The sequence below is a fragment of the Sinocyclocheilus grahami genome, unplaced genomic scaffold, assembly GCF_001515645.1.
Source record: "Sinocyclocheilus grahami isolate Dianchi unplaced genomic scaffold, SAMN03320097.WGS_v1.1 scaffold152.1, whole genome shotgun sequence".
NCBI lineage: Eukaryota > Metazoa > Chordata > Actinopteri > Cypriniformes > Cyprinidae > Sinocyclocheilus > Sinocyclocheilus grahami.
In genome coordinates, this window is record NW_015505331.1 from 1,312,966 (window position 1) to 1,329,186 (window position 16,221).

At 38.0% G+C, this 16,221-nt stretch overlaps 1 protein-coding gene and 1 long non-coding RNA gene across 5 annotated transcripts in view; both read right to left on the bottom strand.

The window, feature by feature from the left end:
- The window catches only part of LOC107592311 (uncharacterized), a 23,876-nt gene extending 8,140 nt beyond the window's left edge, over nt 1-15,736 (bottom strand). The window contains exons 1-2 of the long non-coding RNA XR_001609966.1: nt 15,668-15,736; nt 5,661-5,669 (exon numbers count right to left, since the gene is read on the bottom strand). This is a non-coding gene — a long non-coding RNA (uncharacterized lncRNA). The remainder of the gene's footprint in view (nt 1-5,660; nt 5,670-15,667) is intronic.
- LOC107592308 (EMI domain-containing protein 1-like) overlaps nt 1-16,221 on the bottom strand; it is an 85,649-nt gene that overhangs the window by 43,764 nt on the left and 25,664 nt on the right. The gene's annotated exons all lie outside the window — the stretch shown is intronic.

Consider the following 16,221-nt stretch of genomic DNA (forward strand, 5'->3'; position numbering starts at 1 on the left):
TGACACCCTGACGTAACATCATAAACTAGCCAAACAACAAAAAAACTTATTTTTTAAGAGTTTTAATAATAAATAAACTTTACTATGAAAATAAAAACATACATGATCATTTTAACATTTTACGGTTAATGTTTACAACCTGAAAAAAAAATTGCAAAAAAAAAAAAAAAAAAAAAGCAAATCTTAGCCTTTTAAATCTTTTACAATATGAACCCACATAAAAATCATAATCTAACACAGAACTGTCATTTTACATACAAAAAACAATACAATTACCAGTGCAACGTTTAGCTATTTGCGCTGAATTAACGTGATTTGATGATGTTCAGGACATAGTTTACAGAACCAAACATAGTCAATTAATTCACTTTTTAACTCTGCTGATGCTTTGCTAAATCAGTTGTGTATCAAAAGGGTGAGGGGTTGGATTTGGCTCATAGAACGCCAGCTGAACAGCCCTGATCTCTAGTAAGCATCACATAAGATGATCACCGAGGTCAATCCCTTCCCAACTCTCCAGGCTACTGGCATGACTGACAGGCACTCAGAGATGAGTAGGAACAAGACAGTACTGAGGTTGTGAGTGCTTGGAGCTGAACAAACTGCTGTGTGCCAAGAACTCTGTATGTGTGTGAGAAGAGCTCTTGTTATCACAAGGACAGGCTTCTAATCTCTCCCCCCTCTTTCTGCCATCAGGACACACACATGCAAACTCTTGTTCTCAGTGTTATCTAGACAGGTGTAATTATCTCTTATCTGACCTCATCTAACCTTCTTCTCTTTATCTTTGTCTTTCTCTCCTTCTTGTTTTACTCCACGCCTGCATCTGGTCTGCATCTCAGGTGGACGGACACGGTCAGTGTCAGTTCTTCAGCAACAAAGGATGCTCCTGCGGTGTGACTGTTATCACCTACAGTAGTATTCACATCTGATGTGGTTAGTGGTCACAACTGGACAGCTGAGACACATAACTGCTTCAATGAAACGCTCATAGTTTGAACTATAGTTCACATTAGTTACACTAATTTATTTAGCAGACATTTTTATCCATGTGCAGACATATATTTCTGTTACTGCACATGGCATACTGAATATGTTCTACAAGCTTGTTGACATCATTTCCTGATTCTTTCCCCCCACCTTTCCTGTCAGCCTCTTTTTTCAATTTTGCTGTGCAATGGCAAAACTACAAATAAAGCAACTTTTATAAATTTAAATTATAAAGTTCACCTCCCTTACCCGCAAATACATTTCCCTATTGGAGAATGCGGTTGAGTTCAGCCAGCAGTTCGACAACGCTGCACTGAACTCACTGTTCTGGATCGGGGGAAATTACTATCGTTCCGTCGACCTCCCAGACACCTCTGGAGTGAGCTGGAAGGAAGCCATTGTCTGGTGTCTGGAGAGTGTCTATCCAGAGCATAGCCAGACTCAGAGCCCAGCCCTTGCCTCTGCCTCCAGCCTCTAAGCCCCGGACTCCGACTTGGTCTGTCGACCCAGCGGCTTCACCATGGCTCCTAGCTCCGTCCTCTCCGCCGTGGTCCATCAGTCCACTGGCTTGGCCGGGCTCCCTCGTCCCTACGGCTCCGCCTTGGTCTGGCGTCGACCATCCGTCGCCTCGGGACTACACTCCTCTGGCTGCACCTCGTCCCTCCGGCTCCGCCTTGGTCTGGCGTCGACCACCCGTTGCCTCGGGACTACACTCCTCTGGCTGCACCTCGTCCCTCCGGCTCTGTCAGGCTCCTCCATCCTGTCTGCTCCTCCTTGGTCCTCTGTCGCTCCGGCTCCACCGCGGCCTTTCAGATCCCCACCTCCGCGTTGGTCGCCGGGGCCATTAGTTCCACCTCGGCCCTCCGGATCCTCCTCGTCACCCTGGCTCATCGGCTCCTCCGCCACCTGCTCCGCCGCCTGTTGTCGCCCCCCTGGAGTCGTCAGCCCTTTCTGCTCCATGGCTCCTCCCTCCGTCAGCTCCACCATGGTCACCATTATGGCTGTGGCCTGGGTCCCGCTTGGCTCCTCCTGCTCCAAGTCCCTCCTGTCATCTCCCTGGCTCCTCCCTCCGTCTGATCCACCCTGGCTCCTCCTGTTCCTGTTTCCTCCTTGGCTCCTCCCTCCGTCATCACCTCCCTGGACTCTGTCTGCCCGCCCCCTCCTGGGTGTCCGTCCTCCTCCTGAGCCTCCTCCCAAGTTCCCACCCATCCCTCCTTCTGTTGTTGTTACCGCGTGGGACGAGCCTTCCGGGAGGGGGGGAGTAATGTCATTCCCCTGGACTGTATTTGTTGTGTTTTCCCTCCCCATGTGCTCCGTGGCCCAGTTTCTCCCTCTCGTTGATGGTTCTTTTCATTCAGGTGTGTCTTGTTGTTTAGTTCTAATTACCCCATCTATTTAAGTCCCAGCCTTTGCGTTCTGTCTTTGTCGGGTCTACATGTTGGATTACGTGTGTTTACCCCGTTCCTGTTGTGTATTTACCCCTGTGATTATCTAATTAAATACCATTTGTGTTATCCACGTCTCCATCGTTCCTTCCAGCAGCGAGTGTGACACCCGCTGACTTTCTTCATATGAACAACATTGTTCAAAAGATTTTTTAAATGTTTTTAAAATAAGTCTCTTATTCTCACCAAGACTGCATTTATTTGATCAAAAATACTGTAAAAACATAAATATTGTGAAATAATATTAGAATTTAAAATAATTGTTTTCTATTTTAATGTTAAAATGCAATTATTAAAATAGTTTATTTAAAAGTAGAAATTAATTTCATTTCATGTTATTCATTTCCAGCAAAGCTCCAGTCTTCAGCGTCATATTATCCTTCAGAAATCATTCTAATATTCTGATCTACTGCTCAAGAAACAATTTTTATTATTATCAATGCTGAAAAAAATTGCGCTACTTAATATTTTTGTGGAAACTGTGATATATTTTTTCAGGATTCTTTGATGAATAGAAAGTTCAAAAGAACAGCAATATGTTCAATCGGTTCAACCTGTAACATTATAATAGTTTAATGAATCTATGTTGAATAAAAGTATTTTTGGGGAAAGAAAATCCCAAACTTACAAATATACAAAACAGAAACATTCTTCAATGTTTCTTCATTTTCTTTTGGTACTATAACACACTCACACACACTTACTTCAAGGCACTTTTTCTGAAGTTTAAGAGTCACTCACAAAGGCTGTTTATGGAGCATTTGATAGTGCTACTGCAACAGAGAGTTCCGTTTCAGCCAGCAGAACTAAATCTTTCTGGCCTTCAGACCTTTAACATTCCTGCTAAAAGAAGCTTCATCCATTCAACCCTGACAGGGCAGCATATCATCACCTTGTCATTCCTGTTTGTCCCATCTGCCTGTCTGTTTCCATCGAATGAAAATAATTAGACTCAATATTACCACTCAGCTGTCCCCACTATGACACAGGCACATACAAACACTCTCCAAACACTCAAGTTTACTGACAAAAAGCAGACCAGACCAGTGAGTGAGACAGACTTAAATGGATTCCCACACTCCCACCATCTCTCTTCCCACAGATCTGAGCTTTATCTTAAGCAGCCACTTCAGCAGAACATCCACACGGCCTTGTGTTTGTGTTAATATAGGGGTGGATGAAAGATGGGGTTCACTGGGATGAGAGAAACCCTGCGATCGAAGCAATGAGGGGGTATTCAAATGCAAGAGAAGAAGAATGTCAAACAGCACTGATCTCACAATGAGAGAGTCCTGGATCAAAACACACCCAGATTCTCTGTCACTAGTAAGTCAAAATACACGAGTGAGCCAAACCAGAGGGTCACCAGAAGTCAGGTCACTGAGGAACAGCACTTTAATGCTCTAGAGGGATTTAAAATACATGGCAGACTATTTTAAAACTACAAGACAGTGTGGCTAGCAGACACTGACCCCAAAGGTTAATAAAAATGCAATAATTATATTATTTGGTTCATGACTTCAATTGTAAAACAGAAGTAATATCTTTTCCATATTTATGTATAAATAAATAAATATATATATTTTTTTACCCTTTAAAGTGTGTTTTTGCAGGTATGTTGTGATAAAATGTTTTATTTCACAATAACTAAAATAATACAGTTTTGTTATATGCCTAATAATCCTCTTCAAGCTGCAATATTAATTAAGAAGCATGAGCCCATAATACCGAATAATTGCACAGAGGAAAATAATATCTCAGTCCTACTCAGCAAATTTCATTTTATCAGCTTCCTGGCAGTCGGCTCTCTCGACTCATAAAAGCTTTTAAGAAAACAGGGTGGTTAGGCCTTTCAAACTAACTTATGGATGCCTTTAAGCTTTATGAATACAAATGACTTCACCCAGTGGCCAAATAATGAGACAGTTTGGACAAATGGAAAATGAAATCATGCTGTCTCTGCAGGAAAATGTCTTTTCCATATATTGTGTGTGGGGTTGTTGGGTTATCGTAATTAGAGAAGACTTGATATATGCAGCATTAAGCTACTGGATGTCTGAGCAATGTGGGTGAAGGAGTTTTATCTGAAGATCTGATGTGACTCATTGTGGGTGTCAGACTTTGTGGTTGTGGTTAGATGGACTACTAGCCTATAAAAGCTCCAGAAAGAGCTGAACCAGACAACCTCAGAGAAAGAAGTCGAACTGTAAGGTTGGTGCTGTTCTTGACTGTTTCTGGTGGAATAATCTCCTCAAAAGGTCTTAGCACTCAAGTGGACTTTTCAGTGCACATTTTAGACACTGAGATTTAACGTTTTGCACTTAACTAGGACTTCATTCTCTGCACAGGCATGTCATGCACCGGAACATCTCTAATCTACCCCTCCATGGTGGAATGACACAACCCTCTACGGCAAAAAAAAAAAAGCGGCCCCATTCTGTGCGAGAAAAGCATGTTTAAAAGAAGAGCCGGGTGTGGTGCCAATGTGTGGGAGATGAGACTACAGGCTGGCACTAGTGCCATGTGAATGAGATCAGCAGATTAATGTGGGAGAGGAAAAATTACAGTCACCCTCATAAAACAAACACTGAAAGAGATCATGAAAAGGTTTTGGATTTTGATAAGGTGCAGTAAACTTGAGCAAACATGGTCTGCACGATAAAATATAAAGAAACGAATGAATTCATGCATAAATGAGAATGTACAGTTTGTCTGCTCAATTGAATTTTTTTTTTTAAATAAAATAATTTCTAAAAAAATGTAAATGTGCAGAGAAAACCATAAAGTAATGGTACGTCTATTTATATACTATCATTCAAAAGTTTGAGGTCAGTAAGATTTTTTTAAAGTAAAGTTTTTATAGACTGTAAAGACATTTACATTGTTACAAAAAAAAAAGTTGTTCTTTTGAGCTTTCTATTAATCAAAGAATCTTAAACAAATATATCATTGTTTCCATAAAACTATTAAGCAGCACAACTGTTTTCAACATTGATAATATTAAGAATTGTTACTTAAGCTCCAAATCAGCATATTAGAATGATTTGTGAAGACAAGAAAAAAAGAAAATGACAATAATATAAATATTATATATATAGTAGAAGAAAAGACAAAGAAACATTAGAAAGATTCTCAATCATATTCTATAACAAATCCCAGGCTAAATCTATTGGCATCGTCCGGTACAAGTACAGAATTCCAAGAATCTAAAATCATTTCACAAACCAAACTAATCTACACTGCTCTAATGATAGTGTAAAGGCCATGCGGGCTGGGCCCTATCATTCAGACACTCAGAGGTTCACCACTGACTTCTCGTTCATATGTTGGGTCTAGTGAAAAGAAATCAGAAACACGGCCCAAAACAGACATAGTGTTCCCATAACACTCAAACCTCTTACAGAAATAGCTGCCACTCAAACCATAACTATATATGTACTCTACATACACAAGAAAAATTAATCTCTGTTTTTGGGAAGCGTCCACTAAACATAAAAACTGGTTTGCCTAGCCCAAAAGTGCAAGTGACTGTTATGACAGTGTTCAGTTATATTTGGGCTTGTTTGGACCACCTGTCATAGTTACAAATAGCAGTTTGTAGCAATCTGACAGCCACATTGTTTTTTGCCCAAAAGACTCAAGTTTCTAAACATCGAAATTATTAAAGGCTCAGTTTTTCTTTTTTAATAAATCTGCAAAAATGTCAACAATTCTGTGTTTTTCTGACAATATGGGGTGCTGTGTGTACATTAATGAGGAAAAAAATTAACTTAAATGATTTTAGCAAATGGCTGCAATATAACAAAGAGTGAAAAATTTAAGGGGGTCTGAATACTTTCCGTACCCACTGTATATATTTTTTAATGTTTTCTGAGGTTTCTTCAAAAATATAATTCAGTTTTACCCACTCCCTGACCATAAATAGACTGTTTTTCCACTATTGTGCCTTTAAGCCTACCATGTCGCAGTCAATATGAATTAAAACTTATTATTTTTGAAGGATCATGTGACACTGAAGACTGGAGTAAAGGCTGTTGAAAATTCAGCTTTGCCATCACAGGAATAAATTCTATTTTAAAATATAATAAAATAGAAAACTTGTAATTACTTGTAAATTTTTTTAATTATATTTCAAAATAGAGCTGTTTCTACTGTATTTTTGATCAAACAAATGCAGGAAAAGAGCATGAGCATAAATAAGCATAAGAGAATTCTTACATGAAACGTGAAAAAAAATCTTACAGACCCCAAACTTTTGAACTGCACTGTATAAAAACAAACTAATTTTTAAACAATGTATAACATTAAACATCAAAAATAAAAGAAAAAATAATGAGGAAAAAAATGGCACTGCATCATTCTTCTCGTTAGTTCTGCAGGAACAAATTTAATGTGGACTTGATTACATGCCAAGTGGAACAATAGCGTTGACGTAATAATAGACATGCAAATGTAAGTTGCCGTATGTTAATATATTTGACTGTCTGACAGCAGAGATCCAACGTTTTTGCAATGAGCTGTTTTTACAGCTTAGTTTCAGTAGATGGTCTTATTGCATTAGACTTTTGGGTTCTAAAACTTACAGTATGTTTTTATAGTGAAACGGTTTAATTAAAAAAAAAAAGCAAGGTAAAATTATTAAATGTTTCTAAATATTAGCATGGTGTCGGTTTACTCTTCCATAATGTTGAGAAAACATGATCGCTGACGTGACTATACTAACCTCCCCTTCCTCACAGCAAACTGATAGCTCCATCTTTCTTTGTTGCTCTTCCTCTCTCTCTGCCTTTCTTTCATTCCAAGTGCCCTACAATAATCAATTTTCACCAGAGACTCGGACGGAACTGCAATCTAAACCCTTTAGGAGCCTCTGCCAAAGTGAACACAATGTCAACCTTGACAATGAGTTAGAGTGTTAGGGAAAAAGAGAGAGTGAGAGAGTGATTGACTTATTGCGGCCCTGATACCTGGCAGCAGTCGTAGGAAACGTGTATTTTTGGATTTCCCCAGTCTTTCACTCGCTTATCCTTCATCATGCTCTTTCTCTGTGATGACAGAGAGGGAAAAGATATCGTGATGCAGTGAAAAATAGACGGGGAGCCTTTATCACACTGTCTTTCCATCTGGAACTAAAATCGATCGTTTATACGGCAGTTACAGGACCTTCTTGCAACAAACTCATCTTTACCAAAACAAGACCTTTTGTTTATCCAGTTTTTAAACATTATAATTTGGCCTCTAGTAAATTTGAACCAGTGGTTTATCCAAAAGGATAAGCACGAACAGAAACTGCCATCAAATGAAAGATACTTTTGTCCAGCCAGCTTGATACTTCAAACTCTGGCGTGGGAAAAGCTGAGCTGTTCAAAGCCTCAACATCAGCCCTATAAATACAACAAGAGTTCAAGACCAGCATGACTCCAGCTAGACTGGTTAATTTCCAGAAACGGTTAAACTCTTCTGTAGAGCACACTCACACTGTACTCTACTTCAGGTGTGTGTGTGAGGCAGTTTTTAAGACAGACGCCCTGGAACACGTCCAGCCCAAATAACAGACCCAGTCATCATCCTACCAGTGCTGAATAACCCCGCCTCTACTCTCATGTCGCATCCATTGACATCTCAGAAAGCTCTCAGCGAGCCTTCTCATTGGCTGGTGGCAGGACGGAGTCCAGATCCCTCCGTACACATTATGTCACAACACACAGTCTATTAAAGTGATTTACTACCATCACTGCCATCAAAGAATGGCAGCTGCAGTAGCGAGAGAGTGTGTGTAAAAAAGGAAGCTAATCTGAAACTGTAGCTTGTCAATTAACTACTTTAATTCAAAGTAGTTAAACTACAGTCAAGCTAAAAAGTAGTTAAATGCAAGCTACTAACAAAGTGCCATTTGAGGGGACTCCCTTTTTAAATATGCATTACCATTCAAAATATAATTTTTATGTTTAGTTAAAAGACAACATTAAAAATGATTTTTGCACACACATCCTGTGTGCCTTATACAAGGTTAGAATGACAAGAAGGCACCTTCACACGTTATATTTGAAGATATTACTACTATACAGGCATGCACACATTTTATGTTAGTCACACACAAGATCATCAAGCACACGCATGAAATCAGTTCACTTTAATTTTCCTGCTGCATTTCATGATGGATCTCTTTTCTTACACAGATATGGTCTGTTAAGATGAAGTCAGCACTGCACACTCCTGGCCAAAACCACAGGCAGAAAACTCTAATGCACACAGCATACTGCAACCCCATCATCCCTCTGTGAGCACCAGCACCTCCATCATCTCTTAATGCAACAATGCTGTCGCTAAAAACCCAATACAACAGATTAACATCAGCACATAGTCACTAACGCCTGACTTTCATCATTTGTACTGACACATATACTGTTTTACTATCCTGCTAGGAAAAAAAAATCAGGTCGGTTGAAAATGTGCTTTTCCAAGTGCATTTAAAACTAAAGGTATTTATATGTGATGTGGCAGGACACAAAAGCTTACTTAAAATAATGTACTGTATTCATTAAAGCATATACAGTAATTTCACTCACCATACAATGTGTGAGTGTACATTTACTGTCAGAGCTCTGTCATGGATCGTTTGTTTGTTTTTGTCAGCTAATAAAATGTGGAGGAGAATAATTTCTAAAAAATTTAAAAAAAAACATGTTTTTTTTTATATCACAAATTTTAAAAAAGTTTCCTTTGATATAGTATACTTTCTGTGAATAAGGGTAAATTCTAATTTTAATGATCAGTTAAATGTTAAATGGTAAAGTGTGTAAAAAAATAAATAAAAAATCAATATAAATTTTGATATGCACTACCATTCAAAATTGTGGGTCCAATAAGGTGGTCACCAAGACTGATTTTGTTTGATCAAAATAAACAAACAATAAAATAGTAATATTTTGAAATAATGTTACAATTTAAAAAACTGATTTCTATTGTACTATATTTTAAAATGTAATTTCTTCCGATGGTGGAAAAGCTTAATTTCAGAAGCCTTTACTCCAGTCTTCAGTGTCACATGATCCTTCAGAAATTATTCTATTATGCTGATTTTATGCTCCATTTCTAATTATAATAATGTTGAAAACACTGTTGTGTTGCTAAATATATTTGTGATACATGAAAGAGGGCATGAGCCATCATACAAAACAGTGCACAAGGGCTATTTTCACTTGGACCAGTAAGCAACCACCCAAAACTCCCTAGAAACTGCATAGCAACATGCTAAAAACACTCAGAACACCATTTTCAGCCAAACATAATTTATATTCAGAAAATATAGATGCAATCCGACAGCGCTCAATGCACAATTGGGAATCACTGCAGTTCCACTGTAACACAACACCCCCTGCGGTCACCCGGTTTCTTCTTAATCCTTTTATCCTATAAGTTTCTACAGCACTGCTGCAGAGCGTGGCTCTAATAAGCATGTGTGTACGTAAACATATGTCACAACCATCTTTCTACTACCCCGTAAGCACACACAGTTCCAGACACATGCAACATGTACACACCAACACACACTTACAAATGTTTGCAAATGACGTCAAAGAAACACAGGTTTTTGTGTCTTTGCTTAATCAGCGGCTCAGGATTAAATGAGCTCTTGGCAACCACAAGATAATTTGAATATGTGAATGACTTCATAACCGCTTGCCGCAGATGAAGACTTTTGTGGTTGTCAGTCTCAGACGACCACAGGAGCGAGAAAAGGGAGGTGAGAAACAAGAGACAAAGAAACTGTTTTCAGGTTTTCTAATCTTCATTCTAATATAAAACACTGCAATGCCTTTTCATGTGGCAGATGCATAGTTAAATTTTACAGGGCCATATAAAAGTACAACAATAAAACCAAAACACAGCACAAACAAGATATGATGTATGTGTAGCAACAAACCTCTGTTTCAATACATTTAACAATGGAAAAAAGGCAAGAAACAACAGGTAGAAAATAAATTAAATGGCTGAGAATTTTTTGATTTTTTTTTTTGATGCCAAGGCCCCGCTGTCACGGTTGCACTACTGAGTGGAGTGCGGAGCAAGGAACGGAGGGAGACAAGGAGTACATCAATCCAGAGAAGTTTAATAACAAAGGAAACTCACGTAGCACATGTAGACATGAACAGTGTTGGGGAAAGTTACTTTTAAAAGTAATGCATTACAATATCGCGTTACTCCATAAAAAAGTAACGAATTACGGTACTTAGTTACTTTTTATGGAAAGTAATGTGTTACGTTACTTTTGCGTTACTTTTTAAATCTGGACAGGGCTTGCTTGTTTGTTTTTAAAATAAAAAGTAATTTTTTTGGCAAATATAAAAGCCTTTTCACACCAAAAGTGAAATTAATACACCTCAGGCTGAAGGGAAAGTAAAATTACGTCCGTACAGTAGAAAGCAGAAGAAGAAATTTCAACACACTTCAGCAATAAAAAAAGACACATAAATGTTTGTCTAGAGTAATTTTTGCTTATTATTATGGTTGAACTGGATCATCGAAGGTCAGAAGCAAAGACATTGGTTAATATAATGGGATTAACAGTTTAACATTTAATTATTGCAGGTTTGCGTCATATTCTGAGTTGCATTATTTTTATTCATTTTGAGGAATACTGAATCTGTGTTTTTTTTGTGAGTGAGATGAATTAATGCATATTCATATTTATTTTAGAACTACAGTAAGGTCTTCTGATTTCTCTCAACATGGGGACAGGAGGGCTGTCAATCAATAAATTGGAAAAAAAAAGTAACTTGCGTTATTTATTTGAAAAAGTAACTCAGATATTCTTGTCAATTAAAAAGTAATGCGTTACTTTACTAGTTACTTGAAAAAAGTAATCCGATTACGTAACTCACGGTACTTGTAATGCGTTACCCCCAGCACTGGACATGAACAACACTGGACGCTGAGCTAACCGGGAACACTATTTAAACATGAAAAGACGAGGGGATGACGAGACCCACCTGGGATCAATGGAAATAAATGGGGAACACCTGGAATTAAATCAACATAATCAGGACAGGAACCGGAAACTAACCAAATATGGGCATAAACACTGGGACACAGGGAGCACATGGGGAACAAAACACAACACAAGCCTGACACCCGCAAATAAGGTGATCCCTTTATGAGGGAAACCCTTTTAAATAAATAAAATACCTCCTATATAAAAATATTAAGCATGATATTACATATTATTTGTTTTCATGCCTTTCACAAGACGTTGAACTATTTCACGCTTTTTATATTCAGACAGTTCTGTCTTCCTCCCCATATTGAATGAAAACTGTGACTTGCTTATTAATGTGAAACAACCTCTTCAAGCAGGTTTTCCATTTACCTAAGAAGACCTGGCAAACTATTTAACAAACCTGTCTGAGATTGATACCAATGATCTAAAAAGATATGAGGAAAAAAACAAAGAAACTTTTTGCTTTGAAAAACTCAAATCTGAATGCGTCACTTGCATTAAAATTTGGAACTCGGTGTATAACTTTCATAACAAATATAGTCACAAAGCAGTTTTACAAAAAAAACATTGCTTTAAACTCCAAAGTAAAAAAAAAAAAAACATTCACTAATCTTCACATTACTTTTTATTTCTAACTGCTAAAAACTACAACTGAAAATAGAATAAAATAAACTGCATATAAAAAATATTGTGTTAAACTTTTAATTAAATTAAATCCTTTTTCTCAAACTGCTAAATCTAAATCTTTTTTCCTACTGCTGCTCCTTGGGTTTCCCCAGACCACAGTTTGAAAATCTCTTATGTAGTACTTTATGTAGTTTATTCATTATTCAAAATCATCATAAAACTCTATGAATTAAGATACAAACTTGCTCTTCAATATCCCTAGAAAAAGACAAGTGCTAAACTAAGGCAACTGCTTGAAATTGCAAGTTCGGAGTGAAGGAAAATAGAATGTCTCCTCTATAAATATTTGCTTTCCTTCCTTATACTCAATTCCTTTGTTTCTTTCCATTTCCAGACCTTCACTTCCTCCAGTGGGGCTCTGTGCAATGCAGCACTTCCTGTTTGAGTTTATGTGGTGGAACGTAGAGCGATGGGCCTGTTAAACCTGAAATTTCTTGGTTTATACAGAGCACAGATTTCACACTCATTTCAGCAGGTGGGTTATGTCATCCTGCAGATTGATTGGGGTCTTGGGAAGGAATGGACAGCTCAGAGCAGAGAAAGGAAAAGAAGGGAATCATTGCAATAATATACAATACACAGAACAAGCAGCAAGATTTTAGAATAACAAACAGCTCACACATCTAAACTTACAAAGTTTACAATAATGCAGATGGAAGATGTGGGGTGAAAGACAGAATATGACTTCATAGGCTGCTGATGGGCAATTTACAATGTGCATTAAGAATTTGTTCATAACGTGTGTTGATAGTGTGCACTCTTGTGTGAATAGTGTTGAATAAGTATACATTCAAAGTGTGTTTTCAGAATGTTCATTTACAGTTTGTCTTCAAGAATGTTCATTCAAAGTGTGTGTTCAGAATGTTAGTTGATGCTCGCAAAGTACAAAGCACACAGACACAACAGCTGCACAATGCACTTCTTGACACCTCATATCTCCCACACACGCTCACACATGCAGTGCCTCACTTGAGGAGCATAAACACACCGCAGCCACACAAAGCTGACTGGCTAACACAAAGACAGGCAGGAGGCTCTGCCTGAGGGTTTGGCCCTTTCCCAAGTCATTAAGGACAACTTAAATCATCCCAGAATGAAAAGTGCTCTTAAAAAAGAGCCAAAAAACGCTCCCAGCTGACTGCCTCCATAGTGAGTATGTGTAACTAACTGATGTTTGAAGCGTAAGAGCTTAGCGTGGAACCCCCCGATAAGCCGAGCTGAGCTCTGAAAACAGATTACATTTCTGTGGCTTTAAAGCGGCCATCGCATGCCTGCAAGCCGAGCAGGTAATTAGTGCATCAAAAGCGCAGTCTCACTTTGACCGAAGGGCGGAGTTTGATACGGGGCCCTTCGCACATCTGAGACAAGCATGCTAATTCAACACGTCCTCCCACACGACAAACACACAAGCTGTTCACTTCCTCTCAGTCACTCGCTGACTGTCAGTCAGTTTCTTTTACGCACACGCACACACACACACACACACACACACACATTTGAGTAGGGTGAAGTGTAAATGTGTATGAATATAAACATCTCAGAATTAATCCTCATCATTTATTTAAGTAAAACACTAAAGGTCTGTGGAGAAATCTTCTAAAAACACAGACACCGAGGGGGGAAAAAATTATTTAACAAGTGTTAGGTCATTACGCTTATCAACAACATCATCTGTGGAGCTCTGTTGAAATAATAAACTGAGCTGAAAGCAAATATGACTGAACAATATTTTGACATAAAGCCTCGATAAACAGTATTTCATTTTTTCACGCATAATACATGATGTAATTTGCTCAGTGCATTTAATCTTTGGGTTTTTAAATCATCAAATAAATTGTGCAGGGTTGGCGTGAGGGGTATTTTTGTTGCTTCCAATGAATACAGATAAACAGGAGATATCCATTAAGGGCTTGCTTACAATTACAATTCAGAATCATTTATTTAGCAGAAACTTTTTTCCATGAGTGATGTCAGGTAGGATGTGTTTCGCTAACCATAGCTAGAATCCCCCCTGTGAAATATAAGATACCCTGTCCTGAGAGCACTAAACACAATCTGTCTGTATACGCCGCCTGTACCTCGAATACAAAGGATCTGTGTGCTGATTAGAATTCAAATAAAAAGTGTGAAGAGTGGCAAGGGAGCTAAGGAGCTGGGAATTAACATGGAATTAATGTAAAGAATGCAGTAGAGATAAAGAAGGTAATGTGTAAAGCCTCCAGAGAGTAAACAATGCTTGTTTTGCAGCCACAACTCATTCAAGGCCTTCAGCAAGCTTGCAAAGGATCACGTTCATAATAATATGAGGGCTGAAGGATCTGCTCTGGTTCATAAGATTTTTTGGAAAATATGCAGTGATACATAAGACAGTAATTAAAGCAAAAGGAGCCCCTACCAAGTATTGAGTACATGTACAGTAAATGAACATACTTTCCAGAAGGCCAACAATTCACTAAAAATGTTTTTTATTGGTCTTATGAAGTATTCTAATTTGTTGAGATAGTGAATTGGTGGGTTTTTGTTAAATGTGAGCCAAAATCATCACAATTAAAAGAACCAAAGACTTAAACTACTTTAGTTTGTGTACATTTAATTTATTTAATACACAAGTTTCACAATTTGAGTTGAATTACTGAAATAAATGAACTTTTCCACAACATTCTAATTTATTGAGATGCACCTGTAGATGAGAAACTAAATAATCCATTGCCAAATTTAGGAGTAAACCAAAACAACACAAAACCAGAGCAGAAGGTACAGAACAGCAGAAAGTGGTTTACAGTTTATAAAATATCCTGTGTGCTGGATGTCTGTGACAGAATCCTGTGAGCGCATACAGTAACTGCCTCATCTGAAATACTTACACACAGCACTGTATGTAAAAACAAACAAATATATCAGAACTGCCCATACCACACAATGAATCTCAGGTGTTACTAAACAGCTACACATCTTTTGATTTTGTGTATTTTTTTAGTAGATTTTTTACTTTCCATTCATCAAAGAAAAAAAGTGTTACAGTTTTCACAAGATATTAAGCTGCACAACTGTTTTTAGAATCCTGCATATTCTGATACAATGATTCTGAAGAATCATGTGACACTGAAGACTGGAGCAATGACTGCTAAAAATTCAGTTTTGCCATCACATGAATAAATTACATTTTAAAAATATATTAAAATAGAAAACAGATGTTTTAAATTGCAATAATATTTCAAAATATTACTGTTTTTCAGTGGTGGGCCATCAGGGCCAGCAAAGCCTTCTCTGCTGGCCTAAACACTATCAGAACCACTGATTTAGTTTTAATATATTTTTCCATGAATGTGTATTAAATTATTTCCAATAGACTATTCTCTTCAGTTCATAGCTTTTCTCTTGGTTGCACTGCTTCCAGCAGTGTATGTTTATATTAGAGCTTTTATCCAATCATATTTCAGCAATCGTGTTGCCAGGGTCAAAGAAATCTGCCTTAAGGCCTTCAGAATCAACAGTGCAGGCGTCTGTTAGCTTAAATCAATGGCAATGAAACCGTTGCTTTAACCCAGGGGTTTTCAAAGTGTGGGGCGCGCCTCCCCAGGGGGGCGCCAGAGCATGTCAGGGGAGGCGCGGGGAAATTATAATAAATTAAAAATATAATTATTGAGTTAAATTATTATATGTATTTTTTATTATATTTAAATGTTTTTATTTAAACGATACAAAAAAATAATAAGTCAAAAATAGGAGAAACATTTTTCACCCAGAAGGCTGTAGCTGTGAATATGCCTATGGAGCGGTTTCTGAGACCTCCCGATTCAAAGCCTTCAACTTCAGGGCTTAAACCCAAAAGACGACGATATGATGATCAGTATTTGAGTTTAGGATTTACGTGGACAGGACCAGCTGATGAACCACGACCTTTATGTGTGGTTTGTCAAGATATTTTGGCTAATGACAGCATGAAGCCCGCAAAACTTCGGCGACACCTTGAAACCAAGCATGTTGAGGTAGCAGGAAAACCTCCAGAATTTTTCCAGAGAAAACTTCAAACCTTTCAAGGTCAGAAAAAATTGTGGAAGATTTTGTCAAATTAAATGGAAAGGCCACTGAAGCTTC